The sequence below is a fragment of the Sarcophilus harrisii genome, chromosome 2, assembly GCF_902635505.1.
Source record: "Sarcophilus harrisii chromosome 2, mSarHar1.11, whole genome shotgun sequence".
Taxonomy (NCBI): Eukaryota; Metazoa; Chordata; class Mammalia; order Dasyuromorphia; family Dasyuridae; genus Sarcophilus; species Sarcophilus harrisii.
In genome coordinates, this window is record NC_045427.1 from 295,895,119 (window position 1) to 295,920,103 (window position 24,985).

The window sequence follows — 24,985 nt, forward strand, 5'->3', positions numbered from 1 at the left end:
CAGAATTCTTTTGCTGGGCATAGCTGGTTCAGTTCATTACTACTCCATTGGAACTGATTTGGTTCATCTCATTGCTGAGGATGGCCAGGTCCATCAGAATTGGTCATCATATAGTATTGTTGTTGAAGTATTTAATGATCTCTTGGCCCTGCTCATTTCACTCAGCATCACTTTGTATAAGTCTCTCCAAGTCTTTCTGAAATCATCCTGTTGGTCATTCCTTACTGAGAAATAATATTCCCTAATATTCATATATCACAATTTATTCAGCCATTCTCCAATTGATGGGCATCCACTCAGTTTCCAGTTTCTGACCACTACAAAGAGGGCTTCCACAAACATTCGTGCACATACAGATCCTTTTCCTTTCTTTATGATCTCTTTGGGATATAAGCCCAGTAGTAACACTAGTCAATAACACTAGTCAAATAGTGTTTGACAAACCCAAACATCCCAGCTTTTGGGGAAAGAATTCACTGTTTGACAAAAATTGCTGGGAAAATTGGAAATTAGTATGGCAGAAACTAGCCATTGACCCACACTTAAAACCAACCACCAAGATAAAGTCAAAATGGGTTCATGAGCTAGGCTTAAATAATGAGATTATAAATAAATTAGAAGAACATATGGTAGTTTACCTCTCAGACCTGTGGAGGAGGAAGGAGTTTGTGACCAAAGAAGAACTAGAGATCAGTATTGATCACAAAATAGAAAATTTTGATTTTATCACATTGAAAAGCTTTTGTACAAACTAAACTAATGCAGACAAGATTAGAAGGGAAACAATAAACTGGGAAAACATTTTTACAGTCAAAGGTTCTGACAAAGGCCACATTTCCAAAATATATAGAGAATTGACTCTAATTTATAAGAAATCAAGCCATTCTCCAATCGATAAATGGTCAAAGGATATGAACAGACAATTCTCAGACAAAGAAATTAAAACTACTTCTAGCCATATGAAAAGATGCTCCAAGTCAGTGCTGAAAAAATTACCCATGCATATATCTTGTATATAAAAAGTTATAACAAAAAAGAAATATCCTTATCTCTTTACTATTTGCATTCCCCTTTCCATCATTCTATGTATAGAGTTATGAAAATGTTGGCCAATGATCGGGAGAGATTGGGAAGAAGAAGGGGAATAATTGGAACAAAAGGTTTGACAATTGTCAATGTTGAAAAAAATTTCCCATGCATGTATCTTGTAAATAAAAAGCTATGTAAACTTAAAAAAAATAAATTTATTAGTCTGAAAGACATAAAAATAAGAAAAAAGTAAGAATCCACTGAACACCATCTGAAAGAGAGCCCAAAACTAAAAGCCCAAGGAATATTGTGGCTCAGTTTCAGAACTATTGGAGCAAGGAAAAAATATTACAATCAGCCAGGAAAAAAAAAGAAACAATTCAAATACAGAAGCACCACAATATATATATATATATATATATATATATTACTCAGGTTCCAGCAGCTTCCAACTTAAAGGACGGACGGGCCTGGAATCTGATATTCCAAAATACAAATAAATTTGGAATGCAATCAAAAATAAACTACCCTGCTAAACTGAGCATTTTCTTCTAGGAAAAAAGATAGGTTCTCAATGAAATTAGTGAATTACATCAATTTCAAATGAAAAGACCAGAGCTAAACAAAAAATATCACCTCCAATAGGACTGAAGAGAAACATAAAAAGGTAAAAAGAACTCTTGAAAACTGTATTTCTATTATTGACATACATAAAGAGTGCACGTATAATTTGATTTTACTGCTATTATATAAAAAAGAAACTAGAGGTGGAAAGGGGATTTTTCCAGAAAAAGGGAAAAGTGGAGGGAAAAAGAGGGAAATTACATCCTACAAAGAAGCAAGGGAAACATTATATTTGAGGGAAAGAAGGGAAGGGGATGAACATAGTATGAATCTTACTCTCATTAGATTTGGCTCAGAGGAAAATATTAGACATATTTGATTTAAAGAGAAAATGCTCTCACTTTAAAGAAAAGTGGAACGGGAAAAGTGAAAATGGAATGGGTAAGCTAAAAAGGATGGGATAAAGGAATAGTAGGGTAAAGGTATAAGAAAGGGAGAGGGACTCTAAGAGGGAGGACGGCTTGAGCCAAGTGCTCATAAATTAAATACTGGAGAGCAGGGGAGGGAGGAAAGGGAAAAGAAAAGGAAAAAGTATGATCTGGGGATGATAAAATGGCAAGAAATACAGAATTAGTAATTTTAACTGTAAATGTTAATGCAGTGAATTTTCTCATAAAGTGCAAACAGATAACATACTGGATTGAAAGCAAGAATCCTACCATAGGTTGTTTATAAGAAACGCATTTAAAGGATAGTAATACATACAGAGTAATAATAAAAGGTTGGAGCAGAAACTGTTATGCATCAGGTGAAGGAAAAAAAGCAGTGGTAGCAATCCTGATCTTACATCAAGCAAAAGCAAAAAATGATCTAATTAAAAGAGATAAGGAAACTATATCTTGCTAAAGGGTATCACAGACAATCAAGCAATATCAGTACTAAACATATAGTGGTATAGCATCTAACTTCCTAAAGGAGAAATTAAGAGCACTGCAAGAAGAAATAGACAGCAAAATTATAATAGTAAAAGATCTCAACTTTGTACTCTCAGAATTATTTAAATCAAACCACAAAATAAATAAGAAAGAAGATAAAGAGGTAATTAGAACACTAGAAAAGTAAGGTATGATAGATCTTTGGAGAAAATTGAATGGAGTTATACAGGAGTACACTTTCTTCTCAGCAATGCATAGAACCTATGCAAAAATTGACCATATATTAGGACATAAAGACCTCAAAATCAACTGCAGAAAGGCAGAAATGGTAAATGCATAGTTTTAAAGATCACAATGCAATAAAAATTACATTCAATAAAAAAGGCAGGGGAAAATAGACCAAAAAGTAATTGGAAACTAAACAAACTTATCCGAAAGAATGAATGGGTGAAACAGCAAATCAGACACAATAATTTCATTGAAGAGAATGACAATAATGAGACAACATATCAAAATTTATGGGATGCAGCCAAAGCAGTAATAAGGGGAAATTTTATATTTCTAGTTGCATATTTGCCTTAAACCGAGAAAGAGAAGATAAATAAATTGAGCTTACAACTTAGCTAGAAAAAGAACAAATTAAAAAACCCAATCAAATACCAAACTTGAAATTGTAAAATTAAGAGGAAATATTGATAAAATTGAAAGTAAAAAACTATTGAATTAATAAATAAAACTAAGAGTTGGTTTTATGAAAAAACCAACAAAATAGATAAACATTTAATAAATTTGATTAGAAGAAGGAAAGAGGAAAATCAAATTGTTAGTCTTAAAAAATGAAAAGGGAGAACTTTCAGCTAATGAAGAAGAAATTAGAGCAACCATTAGTAGTGACATTGCTCAACCTTTGTTCCAATAAATTTGATCACCTAAGTAAATGGAGGAATAATTACAAAAATATAGTTTTCCCAGATTAACAGAGAAGGAAGTAAATTATTTAAATGCTCCCATTTAAGAAAAAGAAATAAAACAAGCTTTTAATTAACTCCAGTGCTATATCAACTATTTGAAAAAGTAGAGAAAGAAGGACTTCTACTAAATTCCTTTTATGACACAGACATGGTACTGATACCTAAAGCAGATAGGATGAAAACAGAGAAAGAAAATTATAGACTAATCTTCTCAATGAATAGTGATGCAAATATCTTAAATAAGATATTATCATAGGGCTTACAGAAAATCATCCCCCAGATAATGCACCATGACTAAGTAGGATTTATACTAGGACTGCAGGGCTGGGTCAATATGAGAAAAACTAGTAGCATAATTGACTATATCAATAACCAAATTCACAACAATCATATGATTATCTCAATAGATGCAGAAAAATCATTTGACAAAATCCAATATCCATTCCTATTAAAAACACTAGAGAGTATAGAAATAAATGGACTTTTCCTTTAAAAAGTCAATAGCATCTATTTAAAACAATCAGTAAGCATCATATGTAGTAGGAATAAACAGGAACCATTCCCAGTAAGATCAAGGTGTGCAACAAGGATGCCCTCTATCACCATTACTATTCAATATTTTGTTAGAAATGCTAGCTTTGGCAATAAGAAATGAAAAAGTGATTAAAGGAATTAGAGTAGGTAATGAGGAAACCAAATAATCACTCTTTGTAGATGATATGATGATATACTTAGAAAACCCTGGAGAATCAACTAAACAGTTATTAGAAATAATCCACAAGTTTAGCAATGTTGCAGGAGACAAAATAAATCCACATAAATCATTAGCATTTTTATTCATCACCAACAAAATCCAATAGCAAGAAATACAGAAAGAAATTTCATTTTAAAATAACTGTTGATAGTATAAAATATTTGGGAATCTATCTGACAATGGAAAGTCACAAAGTATATGAGCAAAATTACAAAACACTTTTCACACAAATAAAGTCACATCTAAAGGATTGGAAAAATATCAAGTGCTCTTGGATAGGTCGAGCAAATATAATAAAGATAACAATACTAGCTAAATTAATCTATTTATTTAGTGCTATGCCAATCAGACTCCCAAGAACCTATTTTACTTAGAAAAAATGACAACAAAATTCATCTGGAAGAACAAAAAGTCAAGAATTTCAAGTGAACTGATGGAAAAAAAATCAAATGAAGATGGTCTAGCTGTACCATATTTAAAATTATATGATAAAAATATAAATATATTATATTATATATAAAAATTATATATATATATATATATATATTATATTTATATATATAAATATGTATGTTTATATATATAAAATTATATATAAAAGAAGTCATCAAAACCATTTGATACGGGTTAAGAAAAAGACTGTTGATCAGTGGACTAGGTTAGCTTCAGAAGACAAAATAGTCAATAACTATAGCATTCTTGTGTTTGACAAACCCAAAGATCCCAGCTTTTTGCATAAGAATTCACTATTTGACAAAAACTGCTAGGAAAATTAAAACTAGTTTGCCACAAAGTAGGCATTGAGCCACACTTAACAATGTACCAAGATAAGGTCAAAATGGGTTCATGCTCTAGACATAAAAAATGATATTATAAATAAATTAGAATAACATGGGATAGTTTACCTCTCAGACCTGTGGATGGGTAAGGGATTTATGAACAAAGAAGAACTAGAGAACTATTGATCACAAAATAGAAAATTTTGATTATGTCAAATTGAACTTTTTGTACAAACAAAACTAATACAGACAAAATTACAATGGAAGCAATTAACTGGGAAAACATTTTTACATTCAAAGCTTCTGATAAAGGTCTCATTTCTAAAATATATAGAGAATTGACTCAAATTTATAAGAAATGAAGCCATTTGGGGCGGAGCCAAGATGGCGGAGAAGACACACGCGACTTTCTAAGCTCTTCTCTTACCCTCTTTATCAATATTATATCGAGCCTCAAAAATAGTCTTGACTGCTACAATTCATAAAGATAAGAAGTAGAACAACTCACCAGCCGAAGAAAATCTGCAGTCTCGCCAAAAAAGGTTGGCTCCGGGGCCAGAGGGGAGATCGGCTCAGACAGGGAGAGAAATTAGGTTCTGCGGAGAGTCTCAAACCGAAAGTGAAGGCACAGATCTCAGCACAAGCGCGCAGCCCCAACCCGCAGTACGGGGCTTCTCCTTAGGGCAGCTGTGATCCTGCACGGCAGGAGGACGCAGCCCGGGTTAGCCTCCAATCTGCTCAGTGGGGAGCTCGGCTTGGGGCCATAGAGCTTTTCCAGGGCCGATTTGCATTGGGCAGAGACACTGGGGCAGAGTTCCCGGCGGTCGGCGGTCTGCGGTCTACGGTCAGCTGCTAATACTCACAGTCCCACAAGAGGCTCCGGCCTGGGGCAGTGACACTTTCACCCCTTAATCTCTAGCCAAGGGCAATCGCTAACCCACTCAGCCCTACTAAGCTGTTTGATAGCTCGGCCAGTGCTGAATCCACTTCCTGTTGGGGGAAGGGAAGACTCTCACTCAGAGCACTCCCATACCTCGGAGCTGGAAATCGGTTTACATCTCTCCCTGCTCTGCAGAGGAAGCTGGCAACCCCCTTGCCTAGGAGACCTACCCTAAAGGCTTTAAAACATGAATAAAAAGATGAAAAGAACTATCGACAGCTTCTATGCAGAAAAAGAGCAGGTCAGCAAACCTGAAGAGACCTCAAACAGCAAACATGCATCAGACTGTCCTCCTTTACATGATGCTCCTAAGAAGAGACCATTAAAAGTCTCAAAAGAGAGTTAGAAGATAAATGGGAAAGGAAAGAGAAGCCTTACAAGAGAGCAAACAACTTCCTGAAATACGAATTGAAAAGTTAAAAAATTCCCAGGAAGTGCAGGGAAACAAAATTGGTGAATTGGAAAAAATAAAAAAATCTCAGGAAAGTAAGAATTGTGAATTGGAAAAAATAAAGAATTCACTAGAAAGTAGGATCTGTGAATTGGAAAAGACAAAGAATACCCAAGAAAGTAGGATCCATGAATTGGAAGAACAAAGAACACGCAAGAAAGTAGGATCTGTGAATTGAAAAAGAAAAATAATTCACTAAAAAAAAAATTAGTGAAATGGAAAAAATTCCACAGACCAAAACAATACATTCAAAACTCAATTGGACATATACAGAAAGAAGTAAAAAAAGCTAATGAAGAAAATAATTCTTTAAAAATTAGAACTGAACAAATAGAAACTAATGATTCATTGAGACAGCAAGAATCAGTCAAGCAAAACAAAAAATGACAAACTGAAAAACCATGAATTATCTACTTGCAAAACGACAGACTTGGAAAATAGATCTAGGAGAGATAATCTGAGGATTATTGGACTTTCTGAAAACTATGATGACAAAAAGAGCCTAGATACTATTTTACAAAAAATCATCAAAGAGAACTGCCCAGATGAAATAGAATCAGAAGGTAAAATAGGCATTGAAAGAATTCATCGAACACCTTCTGAAAGAAACCCTAAAATAAAAACCCCAAGGAATATTGTGGCAAATTTTCAGAACTATCAGATTAAGAAAAAAATTTTACAAGCAGCCAAAAAAAAACCATTTAAATACCGAGGTGCCACAATAAGGATCACCCAAGATCTGGCTGCCTCTACATTAAAGGAAAGAAGGGCCTGGAATATGATATTCCGAAAGGCACAAGAACTTGAGATGCAGGCAAGAATAAATTACCCAGCTAAGCTGAGTATTTTCTTCCAGGGAAGAAGATGGACATTTAATGAAACAAATGAATTCCATTTGTTTCTGAAGAAAAAACCAGAACTAAACAAAAAATTTGATCTCCAAGCATAGAACTCAAGAGATGCAGAAAAGGTAAAAATAACTCTTGAGAATTGTATTTCTGCTGTGGATATACAAAAAGAATACATGTATAATTTCATTGTACTGATATAACATAAAAAAGGGAAGTAGATATGGAAAAGGGATGATGGCAGAATAAGGTGGGAAGGAGGGATAAAAAGAGGGAAACCACATCCCACAAAGAGGCTAAGGAAACTTATCATATCTGAGGGAATTTAGAGAGGGGAGGAACATTGTGTGAATCTTACTCCATCAGAGTTGGCTCAAAGAAAAATAATTGACATTTGTTTTAGAGAAAATTCTCTCTGCCTCATTAAAAAACGGGGAGAGGAAAAGGGAAAAGAAAAAGAGTAATAAGGGAAGGAAGGGGGAAAAGACTCAAAGAGGGGAGGGAGGGATTATAAAGAGATAAGTATCGTGATACAAGAGGGTACATAAGTTTAAAAGGGGGAAAGAGGGTTGGGGGAGGCAAGAATAAGTAAAGCACAATCTGGGGTTATTAGGATGGCAGGAAATACGATTTAGTAATTCTCAACTGTAAATGTGAATGGGATGAACTCCCCATAAAGAGGAGGCAGATAGCAGACTGGATCAAAAGTCAGAACCCTACAAATATGTTGTTTACAAGAAACACATTTAAAGCAGGGGACACATAGAGTAAAGGTAAAAGGCTGGAGCAAAATCTATTATGCTTCAGGTGAAGTCAAAAAAGCAGGGGTAGCCATCCTTATCTCAGATCAAGCAAAAGTAAAAATTGATCTAATTAAAAGAGATAAGGAAGGAAACTACATCCTGCTAAAGGATAGCATAAACAACGAAGCAATATCAATATTAAACATATATGCACCAAGTGGTATGGCATCCAACTTCCTAAAGGAGAAGTTAAGAGACTTGCAAGAAGAAATAGACAACAAAACTGTAATAGTAGGAGATCTCAACCTTGCACTCTCAGAATTAGACAAATCAAACCACAAAACAAATAAGAAAGAAATTAAAGAAGTAAATAGAATATTAGAAAAATTAGGTATGTTGGATCTTTGGAGAAAATTGAATGGAGAAAGAAGGGAATATACTTTCTTTTCAGCAGTTCATGGAACCTATTCAAAAACTGACCATATATTAGGACATAAAGACCTCAAAATTAAATGCAAGAAAGCAGAAATAGTAAATGCTTTCTTTTCAGATCATGATGCAATAAAAACTACATTCAACAAAAAATTAGGGGGAAATAGACCAAAAAGTAATTGGAAACTAAACAATCTCATCTTAAAGAATGATTGGGTGAAGCAGCAAATTATAGATAAATTAATAATTTCACTCAAGATAATGACAATGATGAGACATCATACCAAAATTTGTGGGATGCAGCCAAAGCGGTAATAAGAGGGAATTTTTTATCCTTAGAGGCTTACTTGAATAAAACAGAGAAAGAAAAGATTAATGAATTGGGCTTGCAACTAAAAAACTAAAAAGACCAAATTAAAAACCCCTAATCAAATATAAATTGAAATTTAAAATTAAATGGAGAAATTAAAATATTGAAAGTAAAAACTATTGAACTAATTAATAAAACTAAGAGTTGGTTCTATGAAAAAGCCAATAAAATAGATAAGCCTTTTGTAAATCTGATTAGAAAAAGGAGGGAGGAAAATGAAATTAGTAGTCTTAAAAATGAGAACTTTCCACCAATGAAGAGGAAATTAGAGAAATAATAAGGATATTTTGCTCAACTTTATGCCAATAAATTTGATAACCTAAGTGAAATGGATGACTACCTCCAAAAATATAGACTTCCCAGACTAAGAGAGGAGGAAGTAAATTGCTTGAATAGTCCCATTTCAGAAAAAGAAATAGAACAGGCAATTAAGCAACTCCCTAAGAAAAAATCCCCAGGACCAGATGGATTTACATGTGAATTTTACCAAACATTTATAGAACAATTGGCCCCAATGCTATATAAATTATTTGATAAAATAGGGAATGAAGGAGTCCTACCAAATTCCTTCTATGACACAGACATGGTACTGATACCTAAACCAGATAGGCTGAAAACAGAGAAAGTAAATTATAGACCAATCTCCCTAATGAATATTGATGCTAAAATCTTAAATAAGATATTAGCAAAAAGCCTACAGAAAATCATCTCCAAGATAATACACTATGATCAAGTAGGATTTATACCAGGAATGCAGGGCTGGTTCAATATTAGGAAAACCATCAATATAATTGGCCATGTTAATAACCAAATTAACAAAAACCATATGATCATCTCAATAGATGCAGAAAAAGCATTTGATAAAATCCAACATCCATTCCTATTAAAAACACTTGAGAGTATAGGAATAAATGGACTTTTCCTTAAAATAATCAGCAACATCTATTTAAAACCATCAGTAAGCATCATATGTAATGGAGACAAACTGCAACCATTCCCAATAAGATCTGGAGTGAAACAAGGTTGCCCACTATCACTGTTACTATTTAATATTGTATTAGAAATGCTAGCTATAGCAATAAGACCTGAGAAAGAGATTAAAGGAATAAGAATAGGCAATGAGGAAGCCAAATTATCACTCTTTGCCGATGACATGATGGTATACTTAGAGAACCCTCAGAGATTCTAGCTAAAAGTTATTAGAAATAATCCACAACTTTAGCAAAGTTGCTGGTTATAAAATAAACCCACATAAGTCATCAGCATTCTTATATATCACTAACAAAATCCAACAGTCAGAGTAACAAAGAGACATTCCATTTAAAGTAACTACTGATAATATAAAATATTTAGGAATCTATCTGGCAAGGGAAAATCAGAAACTTTATGAGCAAAATTACAGACCACTTTTCACACAAATTAAGTCTGATCTAACCAATTGGAAAAATATTAAATGCTCTTGGATAGGGCGAGCAAATATAATAAAGATGACAATATTACCTAAACTAATCTATTTATTTAGCGCTATACCAATCAGACTCCCAAAAAACTATTTTAATGACCTAGAAAAAATAACAACAAAGTTCATATGGAAAACAAAAGGTCAAGAATTTCAAGGGAATTAATGAAAAAATCAAATGATGGTGGCTTAGCTGTACCAGATCTAAAATTATATTATAGAGCAGCAGTTACCAAAACTATTTGGTATTGGCTAAGGAATAGATTAGTTGATCAGTGGAATAGGTTACGTTCAAGGGATAAAACAGTCAACAAATATAGCAACCTAGTCTTTGACAAACCCAAAGATCCCAGCTTTTGGGATAAGAACTTACTGTTTGATAAAAATTGCTGGGAAAATTGGAAACTAATATGGCAGAAACTAGGCATTGATCCATACTTAACGCTGTACACCAAGATAAGGTCAAAATGGGTTCATGACCTAGGCATAAAGAATGAAATTATTAATAAATTAGAGGAACATAGGATAATTTACCTCTCAGACCTGTGGAAGGGGAAGGTCTTTATGACCAAAGCAGAACTAGAGATCATTACTGATCACAAAATAGAAAATTTCGATTATACCAAACTGAAAAGTTTTGTACAAACAAAACTAATGCAGACAAGATTAGAAGGGAAGCAATAAACTGGGAAAATATTTTTACAGTCAAAGGTTCTGATAAAGGCCTCATTTCCAAAATATATAGAGAATTAACTCTAATTTATAAAAAATCAAGCCATTCTCCAATTGAACAATGGTCAAAGGATATGAACAGACAATTCTCAGATGAAGAAATTGAAACTATTTCTAGTCATATGAAAAGATGCTCCAAGTCATTATTAATCAGAGAAATGCAAATTAAGACAACTCTAAGATACTCACTCACACCTGTCAGATTGGCTAAGATGACAGGAAAAAATAATGATGATTGTTGGAGGGGATGCGGGAAAACTGGGACAATAATGCATTGTTGGTGGAGTTGTGAACGAATCCAACCATTTTGGAGAGTAGTTTGGAACTATGCTCAAAAAGTTATCAAACTGTGCATACCCTTTGATCCAGCAGTGTTACTACTGGGATTATATCCCAAAGAGATTATAAAGAAGGGAAAGGGACCTGTATGTGCACGAATGTTTGTGGCAGCCCTTTTTGTAGTGGCTAGAAACTGGAAACTGAATGGATGTCCATCAGTTGGAGAATGGTTGAATAAATTGTGGTATATGAAAATTATGGAATATTACTGTTCTGTAAGAAATAACCAACAGGATAATTTCAGAAAGGCCTGGAGAGACTTACATGAACTGATGCTGAGTGAAATGAGCAGGACCAGGAGATCATTATATACTTCAACAACAATACTATATGATGACCAGTTCTGATGGATCAGGCCACCCTCAGCAACGAGATCAACCAAATCATTTCTAATGGAGCAGTAATGAACTGAACTAGCTATGCCCAGAAAAAGAACTCTGGGAGATGACTAAAAACCATTACATTGAATTCCCAATCCCTATATTTATGCACACCTGCATTTTTGATTTCCTTCACAAGCTACTTGTACAATATTTCAGAGTCTGATTCTTTTTCTATAGCAAAATAACGTTTTGGTCAGGTATACTTATTGTGTATCTAATTTATATTTTAATATATTTAACATCTACTGGTCATCCTGCCATCTAGGGGAGGGGGGCGGTAAGAGGTGAAAAATTGGAACAAGAGGTTTGGCAATTGTTAATGCTGTAAAGTTACCCATGTATATATCTTGTAAATAAAAGGCTATTAAATTAAAAAAAAAAAAAGAAATGAAGCCATTCTCCAATTAAGAAATGGTCAAAGGATATAAACAGATAATTTTCAGATAAAGAAACTGAAACTATTTCTATTCATATGAAAAGTGCTCTAAATCACTATTGATCAGACAAATGCAAATAAAGACCATTCTGTTATATCACTATACATATACCTGTCAGATTGACTAAGTTGACAGGAAAAGATAATGATGTACTGGTGGAGGGGATGTGCCCTTTTTGTATTGGCTAGAAACTGGGAATTGAATGGATCCCCATCAATTAAAAATGGCTGAATAAATTATGGTACATGAATGTTATGGAATATTAATGTTTTCTAATAAATGACAACAAGATGGTTTCAGAGAGGTCTGGAGAGGCTTTTGTGAACTGATGCTAAGTGAAATGTGCAAAACCAGGAGATCATTGTACATGGCAATAATAAGTCTATATGATGATTAATTTAAAGCAATAATTAGAAATGGTTTCTCAACAGTACATCAGCAAGTCTGACAATCTAATTGAAATGGATGAATACTTATAAAAATATAAATTGCCCAGATTACCTGAAAAGAACATAAATTGCTTAAATAGTCCTATTTTAGGAAAACAAATTGAACAATTTATTAATAAACTCCCTAAGAAAAAAATTTCAAGGGTGAAAGATGGTTTCACAAGTGAATTTTACCAGAAATTTAAAGAACACTTAATTCCAATACTATATAAACTATTTGGAAAAATAGGTAAAGAAGGAGTCCAAATTCCATCTTTGACACAAATATGGTGCTGATACCTAAATCGGGAAGTATAAAAACAGAGAAAGACAATTACAGAACAATCTCCCTAATGAATATTGATGTAAAAATTTTAAATATAATATTAGCAAAGAGATTACAGAAACCTACTAGCAGGATAATACATTATGACCAAGTAGACCTTATATCATGAATGATGAGTTGTTTCAATATGAGTAAAACTATTTCTATAATGTACCATATCAAAAACAATAAATAATATGATAATCTCACTGATGTAGAAACACAGTTTGACAAAATTTAGCACCTATTCCTATTAAAACACTTGAGAGCATTGGAATGAAGGTTGTTTTCCTTAAAATTATAAGTAATATCTATATAAAACCAACAGTAAACATTAATTGCAAAAGAGAGAATCTGGATGCATTCCCAATAAGATTAAGGGTCAAACAAGGTTGCCCATTATCACAACTATTAATCAACATTGTATTAAAAATATTGGCTTTAACAATAAGAAAAGAAAAAAAGAAATTAATGGAAATAGAATAGCTTATGAGGAAATAAAAGTATCACTCTTTTCTGATGATATGATGATATACTTAGAAAATCCTAGAAAACCACCTCAAAAAACCTGCTCAAAAGAATTCCCACCTTTACCCTAGTTGTAGGAAGTAAAATAAACTCACACAAATCTTCAGCATTTCTACATATTAATGACAAAGCCCAGCAGCACCTCACAACTCTCAGAATGTCTTAGATTACAGGGAAAATATGATGATAAATATTGGAGCGAATGTGGAAAAACTGGAACACTAATGCATTATTGGTGGAATTTTGACATGATGCAAGGATTCTCAAAAAGTGATTTGGAACTATGCCTAAAGGGCTATAAAACTGTGCATACCCTTTGACCCAGCAGTGTCATTACTGAGTCTGTGTCCCAAGAAAATTTTAAAGGATGGGAAAGGATCCACATGTGCAAAAATATTTGTAGTAGCCCTTTTTGAAGTAGCAAAGAATTTGAAAATGAGTAGATGTCCATCAATTAGGAAATGGTTGAATAAGTGCGGTCTATGAATATAATGGAATATTATTATTCCATAAAAATGATGACAAAGCTGATTATAGAAAGATTTACATAAACAAAACAATCAGAAACAGAAATTCATTGTACACAATAACTATAAGAATGTATGATGATGAACTATGAATGATTTGGCTCTTCTCAGTGGTTTAGTGATTCAGAGAAATGCCACTAACCTTTGGACAGAAAATGCCATCTGTATTCAAAAAAAGAACTAAGGCGAATGGATGTAAATGAACATATGCTATGTTCACTTCTTTTTTCTGTTTTGTTTTCTCTTCCATGGTATTTCACTTTTGCTTTGAATTTTTTTTCTGCCCCAGCATGATTCATAAAGTAATGTGTATTAAGATAATATCTTTAACAAAACAAATACAAATATGCATACACATAGCTCTCTGAAAATAAAAGGAATACATATTTTCTTTAAAAAAAATTGGAAATGCATTAAACTGATTGTAATAGTACAAAAAGCTCATTTGGGAGTCAAATTACTTCAATTCAAATCTCAACTCTATTCTGCATGTCAATCTTATCACTTGCATGACTTTGAACAAAATAGTTACCCTTTATGACTCCATTTCTCTACTTTAACATTAGAATATTGAACTAATTGGTCTTTATCATCTTCAGTATATTCTGACCATATCTGCTTTATACATAGCTATTTGCATGTTGTCTTGTATTGTGGAATCTTTGAAGGCAAGAACTGTGTTTTGTTCATTTTGTTTCTTTGTTTTTCTTTCTTTCTTTTTTCATTCTGCCTTATCCCATATCTTCTTTTATTTATCACAGTATGTGGCATGTAGTAATCACTTAAATGATCTGTGGCCTTGAATTGATTCTGGAATCAACATCAGCTCTAAATGTACATTACTGTATTCTTGTCAATGTGTATTGTAATAGGTAGGGAGAGGAAAGATGGGGGTGGGGAATTCTAGATTTAAAGAACAATATGACTATGAGCATAAAAAAGCATAATAAGAAGCAAATATAATGTCATAATAACAAAGGAAAAGTATAATAAATACAATGAAAATTTAAAAAAAGAAGAACCTTGAGCAGAAATAGGGTTCCTTTCAGTAAATTCTAAAATACTAAGAATAAGAAGTAGGGGGTCAGTTCTTTTCAAGGAGTAGTAGAGTACTAGGTTGGAAGAGTTGCTTCCAGGTCATAAAAAAACTTTTTATTCCTACTTAATGAGTTTAGATTTAATCTATATGCAACTATAGATTTAAACTATAGGTAATCTGTACATAATTCAATATGTTTGGTGAGATGGGGGTTACAAGATTAATTATGTAACATTTTATGAAATATTAATCTTACAAATGTATATACATCTCCTCACCACAAAGAGATTGTAGCCTGAGTAATTTTGGAAAACAATGTACTTTTACTTTGAAACACATGCCATATATCTGTATATATCCAGAGTGGGTACAACTGGAATCTATTGAAAATCCACATAGTCAAGGAAGATGTCTCACAATTCTTCTTATGTACGTTAATGATAGGAGAGCATTAATAAAGGGAACCATTGCTCTATTTAAACTGAAACATGGATAATACAATTCAATAAAGTATTTATTAAGCAAGATGAGATAGCCATGTAGCTCAGTGATTAAAGTACTGGATCTGAAGTAATCGAGACCTGAGTTCAAATCAAATTTCTACACTTACTAATTTTATGACTTTGAGCAAGTCTCTTGACCTCTGTTTGTCTCCATCTGTTGAAGAGGATATGGCAAACCACCCAAGTAATTCTGTCAAGAAAATCCCATAAACAGTTTTGGTTCACAAGTTCACAAAGTGTCAGACCTGAATTTACAATGGCTCAACAACAACAACAAACAAGAGAAGGGACATCTTGGTGCAATAAATAGAGAATATGAGCCAATGTCAGCCATGACACTTAATGATAAAGTCCCAATCTGCCCCTCATTATATACTTTGGCTTGGATAACCCTCTCACCATCAATTAATCTCCCAAAACTGTAAGCACTTTTTAAAACTATAAAATGAAAATCTTTTCTCATCTGCTTGGTAAAAAGGAATTCTCTTTCATGGGGTGGTGGGGAAGGGTATTAGTGGTGAAAGGATGTTAAGGCACTCTAAGTACACAAAAATAAAAGGGAACTTGGCCCTGCCTTCCAGAAATTTGCAAAATAAATGCATAGATCTGAACTTCTTAAAAAATCCTGAGAAGGTAAATGCTTCCTCCCGATGAAGGGGAAGGATAAATATCATTTTGCATTTTAGTTTGCATAATGAAACAATTTTAAGGAATTCATCTCGATATCCAGGCCAGATAAATGATGTTCCATTTAATAAATTGAAAGTCATAGTCAATTAATTCATCAGGATTATTCCTTGTGGGGAAAATACAATGAAGGGAAAACCTAAGATTTTTTGGGTTAGTCAAGAAGAAATGATGGAAATGACCTATGCTTAGTTTGAAATGAAGACAAATAAATGATAACTGAGAAGAGCCACAGATAATTACCCAAACTTTTCAACACCTGACAAGTATATATGAACCTTAATAACAACGTCTAGTGATGGAAAGGGACACTTTTGTCTTTCATGAAATATAATGAGTCTGCACCATTATTACTCTACTATATTCACATTTTTTTCCCTATAGGACATCACTTCTCATTGAACAGATAATAAATAATATTCTGAGATTACATGATAGAACACCTTCTCAAACCATTTTGTAAATGCTAATTATATTTCCCAAATAATATCCACGTGAAGTTAACATAATTCATCTTATGGACTTTAGAAAAGATTAAAGTATGGAACATTTAGCTATGAACATATTCTAGCTCTAGAAGGACAAAGTTTAAAAAAAAGTTCTTATATATTTGTAAATTCAAACTAGATTTTAATAAAATTGGGAAATAGATGCTCATTTTCATTGTTTGACCATTGTATTGTTGGAACCCTACCATCAACCTGTTCTATTGTCCCTGTTCTCTTTTCTGATTGTTCTCTCTCCCCCTATTATTATACTCCCTGAGTCCTGAGCTCTCACTTCTAACCCTCATCTTCATATATAATTTTAGAGGAGACAGAGCCATAATGGGAAATAATAGGCAGAATATTGTCTGAGCTCTCCCCAGATTCTCTAAGAATCAAGATTAGATCAAGCCTCTGGACAAATTTTGGAGTGGCAAAATCCACAAATATTCAGAGTGTAATAATTTTCCAACTTAAGATATGTAGGAAGGACTTCAAGAAAGTTCTATTTCATTGGGCAGAGAGAAACATGGCCCAGCACAGGAACAATGAGGAGAGACCCTGCACAGGGAGGCCATTATGGGTATACCTGCTGTGGGGAAACAAGCAGGATGCTCTTAGCCAAAGTATAGCAGGATTGGCTATTATATCCTGGTTCAGAAGACTAGCAGATTAGCAGGTCAGCTGTGAGACCTCCAAGAAAACCACAGAAGGCAAATTATGAGCCTCTGAACTCTAGCATAACAGGCAGCACTAGACCAACTCCTTATCCCTAGCACAGTGGGAAAGTCAGCTCCAGCAAAGTTAATGAGAAATCCCTGCCCCCATGTAGAAGAGAATAGGAACAATCTCCCCTGTGCCTTGGGAACAGACCTCAACCTTAAAATGAATAAAAAAGCAAAAAAGAGTTCTGACCATAGAGAACTATGTTGGACAAAGGGAAGTTTGCAATACAAACCCAGAAGATGACATGCCTTCAAATAAAGCCTTAAAGGGAGATATGAATTGTCAGCAGTTCAAAAGGCTCTCTTCAAAGAGGTCAAAAAGGATCTTAAAAGAGAGATAAAAGAAAAATGGGGGAAAGAAAAGAGAGCTATGCAAAATTATGAAAGTTTGGAGGATGAAAGTAAACAGCTTGAAAAGAAAGCACATAAATTGACTAAAGAAAACAACTCCTTAAAGAAAAAAATCGGCGAAATGGAAAATGAAAATTATTCCTTAAATAATAGAATTGATAAAATGGGGGGGGGGGAAGGAAGTCCAATGAACAAAACAACTCTTTTAAAAGTGCAATTGGCCAAATGCAAAGGGAAGTAACTAACTGAAGAAAATAATTCACTAAAAATTAGAATTAGAAAAATAGAAGTTAATGACATAAAGAATCAGTAAAATCAGTCAAAAAAGAATCAATCAAATAAAATTTTAAGTAAAAAATCAAATAAAATGTAAAATATCTCATTGGAAAAGTGATTGACCTGAAAAATAGATCCAGGAGATATTATTGGACTACCTGAAAGCCATGATGAAACAAAGAGCCTGGACAACATCTTTCTAGAATTCATCCAGGAAAACTGCCCTGATATCCTAAAAGCAGAGGGTAAAATAGTCATTGAAACAATCCACCGATTACATCCTATAAGAGACCTCAAAATGAAAACTCCAAAGAATATTGTAGCTAAATTCCAGAATTATTAGATCAAGGCAAAAATATTCAAGCAGCCAGAAAGAAAGAATTTAAATAGTGGAGGCATGATCAGGATTACCCAGGACCTAGTAGCTTGCACATGAAAGAATTGGAGGGCCTGGAATACTATATTCTGAAAGGCAAAGGGGCTTGGACTGAAGCTAAGAATCAACTATAGAAAAAATTAAGCATTATCTTTCAGGAGGAATGATGGACACTCAAGGAAATAGGGAATTTTCAATCATTTCTAATGAAAAGACCAGAGTTAAACAGAAAAACTGATCTTCTAATATAAGACCCAAGAGAAGCATAAAAAGGTAAATGGTGGGGGACAGGGGGTGGCAAATGATGCTTTTTAAAGATTAAAATGTTTTTATCCCTACATAAGAAAATAATATTTGTAAGTCTTGAGAACTGTATCTTTTCCAAGGCAGTTAGAAGGGATATATTTAGAAGGTATAGATATAAGTTGTTTTGTGTAATGATATATGATTTTACAATTTTTCTGAATCTTTTTAGTGATATATTTTACCTGACAGAAAAACAATATTTTGAGGTTTTTTAGAAAAATGTGGGCCTCTACATTCTTAAATTAATGGTACCCTAATGCTGGAGAAGCCCAGTTGGTTTTTGGTATTTTCTTTGCTATAGTAAAAATCTTGAGTCCTTTGTCATAATCATATGACAATAGAGTTTGACTTGTATTTTCTCACCATCCATTTATGTCAGTTATAGCAAAAGCAAATTTTAATGCTTTTCCTTCTATCTATCAAAACCTTTCCTCAGAAGACATATAATAATGTTTCCAAGATTCTTAACCTTAGAGCAGCTTTAGTAGCTTAATTGGGTCCATTAAGCATCTATTATATTTCAACTAACTTTACTAAGTGCTTGACAAATACTATCTTGGTTGATCCTTACAACAACCCTGAGAAATAGGTACTTTTATTATTTCCATTTTATAACTGAGAAAAGTGGGGCAAAGAAAGGTTAAGTTATTTGCTCAGAATCACATAGTTAGTAAAGACAGATTTTAATTCAGTCCAGTTTAATTCAGCAGTTTATCCATTTCACCAGCTAAGTCCCACTCAGGAACTATGCTAACTTATTTTTTCCTCCTTAAAAGAAAGAGTAATTTATAAAACCATCTTCAAATATCTGAATTACAAGTGGCAGTAGATTTAATTAACTCAATAATTATTTGAAGAAGGTCTATGAAAGGTAATGTACCAAGCCCTGAAAACACAACAATAACATTTTAAAAATTCCTGCCCTCAAAGAATTTACATTTTACTGTAGGGAAACAATATGTACATAAAGAAGAAAATATAAATATTAATCAAAAAGATAATTAATGCTATTGATCAGAGAAATGCAAATATAAGACAACTCTAACACACCACAACACATTTCTCAGATTGGCTCAGATTGACAGGAAAAATATAATGATAAATTTTGGAGTGAATGTGGAAAAACTGGGACACTGAGACGTTGTTAATGGAACTATGAACTGATCCAACGATTCTGAAAAGCAATTTGGAACTATGCTCAAAAAGTTATCAAACTGTGCATACCCTTTGACCCAGCAGTATTACTACTGGAATTATATCCCAAAGAGATCTTAAAGGAAGGAAAGGGACCACATGTACAAAAATGTTTGTGGTAGCCCTTTCTGTAGTATCAAGAAACTGGAAACTGAATGAAGCCATCAATTGGAGAATAGCTGAATAAATTATGGTAAATGAATGTTATGGAATATTATTATTCTGTAAGAAACAACCAGCAGGATGATTTCAGGGAAACCTGGAGAAACTTACATGAACTGATGAATGTGGTTCTTTTCAACAACTGAAACCAGTTCCATTTGTTCAGTAATGAAGAGAAAACCATCTACACCCAAAGAAGGGATTGTGGGGACTGAGTGTGGTTCATAACATAGCATTTTAACTTTCTGGTGTTGTTTGCTTGCATTTTATTTTCTTTCTCATTTTTCTTCCTTCTTGATCCAATTTTTCTTGTACAGCAAGATAACTGTATACCTATATATACACATATATTAGATTTAAAATATATTTTCATATATTTAACATGTATTGTTCTACCTGCCATCTAAGGGACAGGGTAGGGGGAAGGAGGGAAAATTTTGGAACAGAAGGTTTTGCAAGGGTCAGTATTGAAAAATTATCCATGCATATATTTTGTAAATAAAAAGCTTTAATTAAAAAAAAAAGATAGTGAATGCTACATGGGGAAATCAGGACAATTCTTATGAAGGTGGCTTATGAGATGTCTCTTGAAAGAAGCTAAGGATTCTGTAATATGGAATGCAATATAAATGAATGAGAAAGCCAGGGGAAGTTGGATTATGGTACAGAACAGAGTAAACAGGGAATAGCTAGCATGCCAATTAACTAGAATTAAGCAGGTAGATTTCAGAAAAATCTTGAAAAGTCTTATATGGACTGAAGCAAAATTAAGTGAACTTAGTCAGGAAAATATTGTACGTAGAAACAGCAATATCATAGAATGATCAACTATAAATAACAATTATTGTCAAAAACCCCATGATTTAAGTCAAGTGCAAAAGACTCATGAAAAATATTACCTGCATCCAAAGAAAGAACCAATAGAAGCTGAATGCAGTTCAAAGATTACTGTTTTCACTTTCCTTATTTTTTTTACTTTTTTCAGTCTTTTTCTTTCACACCAAAACTAATATGGGGATGTGTATTACATGTGTGAGCATATATAATGTATGTCAAACTGTTTACTATCTTAGGAAGGCAGGAAGGTGAGATAGAAAGGAAGAAAATTCAGAAAAATTTTAAATGCGTGTTAAAATTGTTTTTACATTTAATTTAAAAAATACTATATAAAATTGTAAAAAAAAAGAATAAATGGAAAGGAATAATAAAAAATAACACTAGAAAGGTAGGTAGAAGTCATCTATGAAAGAACTTTAGCTGCCATGATAAAAAGTTTTATTTTATTTTCATGGTGAGATATTTTAATTTTTGATTTTTTTTACTTTTTTTTTTAATTAAGGGACTGATATTATCATAATTTTGTTTTAAGAATATTTACTCAGGTCTTTGGGAGTACTCCCACACTCAAGAGTATGATTTGCATCCACAGCTATGACTAATCATCTTGATCTATATCTTCTCATTAGACCCAGATCACTCTAAAGGAGAAAGTGAGTCTGGTGACCTTGAATAACACACTGTCACTTAAATTCAAATCACTTTCATATCATGATATAATCTGATGTGATGGTTCTCGTCCAGATTTAAAGACAAAAAACAACCTCTGTGAAGAGAGCACTTCCGCTGGGGACCCAATTGAACTAGTCAGTTGAACAACACAGCTTTTCCTTCCTTTCTTCCTTTGTTCTTTCCTTCATTCCTTCACTCCTTCCTTTCTCTTTCTTTTTCTTTTTTTCTTTCTTTCCCTCTTTCTTTTTGTCTGAACATATCTTAACTGCTCAGACCAAATCGTTCTTTTTTTTGCTTTTTGTTTTTGATCACTGAAACCCCCTCATATATCTTAACCAGCTAGATGTCTTTCTTAAGGGCAATGCCTTGAACCCAAATCACTCTGACTCTTATTGATTAGCCAATAATAAGTTCCAAAGAAACTTCCAATTGTTTGAGCTCTGATTCATTAAGAGTGAATGTTAAAAACAATTGTTTCAGTTTTGACCAGAATCCCTGAAGATATTCCTTCCCAAAGTGGATTTGCTTTCATCAGTGAATGAGCATTGTCTCAGTCAAAATGAGACTTGTTAAAAACTTTTAGATTAAAAAGGCCAAGGTATCCCTCTGTATCCAGAGCCATTTCTGTCTTCATGATCTCTATCTTTCCATGGACCCAGATAGATCTGGAGGAGAAAGTAAGGCTGGTAATATTGCACAACCAACCCTCACTTAAATCCAATTCACTTCTATGTCCCTGATTTCATGAATGATTTCAGAATGAAAGACCAACAGCAAAAATTAATGGAAAAAATAGAGGGGAAATAGGAGGAAAAAACCAAGAGAAGTATCAGGAAAACTCAGAAAGGAAAAAAAAAAAACAATCTCAAGTGAGAGATATGCAACAGAATCAAATGACAGAAAAAAGGAGAAGAAAGATAAGGATGAAGGAAAAATGTGTGTGAACATTAAGAGATCACTGAGAGAGCAGTTTAATTTAACTGATAGGAGATTGTACAGAGATGATAAATAAATTGAGGGATGATAAAAGTGGAGGTAATTAATGAAAACAGGTCAAAGCTAAGTTGTAAAATAGGAAAGGGACAATTCATGAAGTATATCTTCTATTTTGTGAGTCAAGTATGAGATAAACTCCTTTAATTTGAAATTTGGAATAGAAAGTGGTATAGGAGGCTTGCAGAGAGAAGGAAGGTTTGAATAAGTGCTTATGATGAAGAATCAGTTTCTGGTAGAGCAGTTCAGAATTTGAAAAACTCGTAGCAACAAAGTTTCTCCTACCCACAAAAAGTTCCTTTATTGTTGTAAAAGAGACAAAATGAACTGATCAATTTGATCTAGCAGTGAGCTGTGAGTATAGGTATGGCATTTAAAAGTCATAATTCTAAAAATAAAGATCAGTTTCCAATCATCAAAAACTTTATTTTTATGAGTTAGTTTTTGGATGCATTTCCACATAAACAGCAGGCAGGGTAAAATAACATTGTTTTGTATTGTTTTCTGTTTGTTTGTTTCTCTGTTTTCAATAGTATTTTATTTTTCCAAATATATTTAAAGATAGTTTTCAGCATTCATTTTTATAAGACTTTATGTTTCAAATTTTTCTCCTTCATTCCCTGATCTTCTCCCTTGTGGAACTACAAATAACCTTGATATTATTTCAATTGATTAGATGTGACTTTATTTGTATGGAAAGTGTTTTCTAATTGTGTTCATATATTTGCTTACTTTGCCTTGGCAGGTAGATTCCCAAATATTTATATTATCTACAGTTATTTTAAATGGAGTTTTTCTTTGTATCTCCTGATGCTGAACTTTGTTGACAACATAAATATCCTGATGATTTATGTGGATTTATTTTGTGTTCAACTTATCTAATGTGGTGAATTGTTTCTAGCAGTTTTTTTTTTAATTAATTCTCTAAGAATACCATCATAGCATTTTCAAATAATGATAATTTGGGTTCCTCCTTCCCTACTCTAATTGCTTTAATTTCTTTTTCTTCTATTATTTCTAAAGCTAACATTTCCAATACAATATTAAATAATAATTGTGATAGTGAGCAGCCTTTTTTTCACCCCTGATCTTATGGAGAATGGTTCTAATTTATGCCTATTACATATGATACTTGCTGAAGGTTTTAAAGAAGTGATACTCATCATTTTAAGGAAAACTCCAGTTATTGCTATACTCTCTAGTGATTTAATAGGAATGGGTACTGGATTTTGTCAAATGCTTTTTCTGCATTTATTGAGATAATCATATGATTGTTTTAGTTTGGTTATTGATATAGTCAATTATGCTAATAGTTTTCCTAATATTGAATGAGTCCTGCATTTCTGCTATAAATCCTACTTGGTCATGGTGTGTTATGTTGAGGATAACTTGCAGTAATCTCTTTGCTAATATTTTATTTAAGGTTTTTGAGTCAATATTCATGGGGGAAATTGGTCCATAATGTTTTTTCCTCTGTTTTGACCCTAACTAGTTTAGAGATCAGCACCATACCTGTATCATAACAATTATTTGGTAGGACTGTTTCCTTCCCTATTTCCAAACATTTTGCACAGTATTGGTATTAATTGTTCTTTAAATTCACATGTATTCCAAATATTCATTCACATGTAAATCCATCTGACTTAGATATTTTTCTTAGAGAGATGATTAATATCTTGTTCAAATTATTTTTCTAAAATATAAATTTTAAATAATTTATTTTCTTCCCTGTTAATCTGGGCAATCTATATTTTTGTAAATTATTCATCCATTTCCCTTAGATTATAAGATTTATTGGTACACAGTTGGGCAAAATAGCTTCTAATCATTGTTTTAATTTATTCTTCATTGGTGTAAAGGTCAACTTTTTCATTTTTCATGCCAACAATTTGATTTCCTTCTTTCCTTTTGCTAATCAAATTAACTACATGTTTATCTATTTGGTTGATTTTTTCATAAAACCAACTCTTAGTTTTGTTTATTAGTTTAATAGATTTGTTGCTGGTATGCTTAGAGAATCCTAGGGAATCAACTAAAAATTCACTAGAAACAATTCACAATTTTAGTGAAGTTGCAGGATACAAAATAAATCCACATAAATAATCAGCATTTTTATATGTTAACAACAAAGTCCAGCAGCAAGGAAGACAAAGTGAAATGCCATTTAAAATAACTATAGGTAAAATATTTGGGACTCTACCTGACAAGGTAAAGTCAGGAACTGTGTGAACACAATTACAAAACACTTTACACACAAAGTTAGATCTATTCAAATGGAGAAATACCAATTGCCATGGATAAGCTGAGAAAATATCATAAAAATGTCAATACTACCTAAAGTAGATATTTATTCAATGTCATACCAATTAAACTCTCAAGAAATTATTTTACAGAGGTAGAAAAAA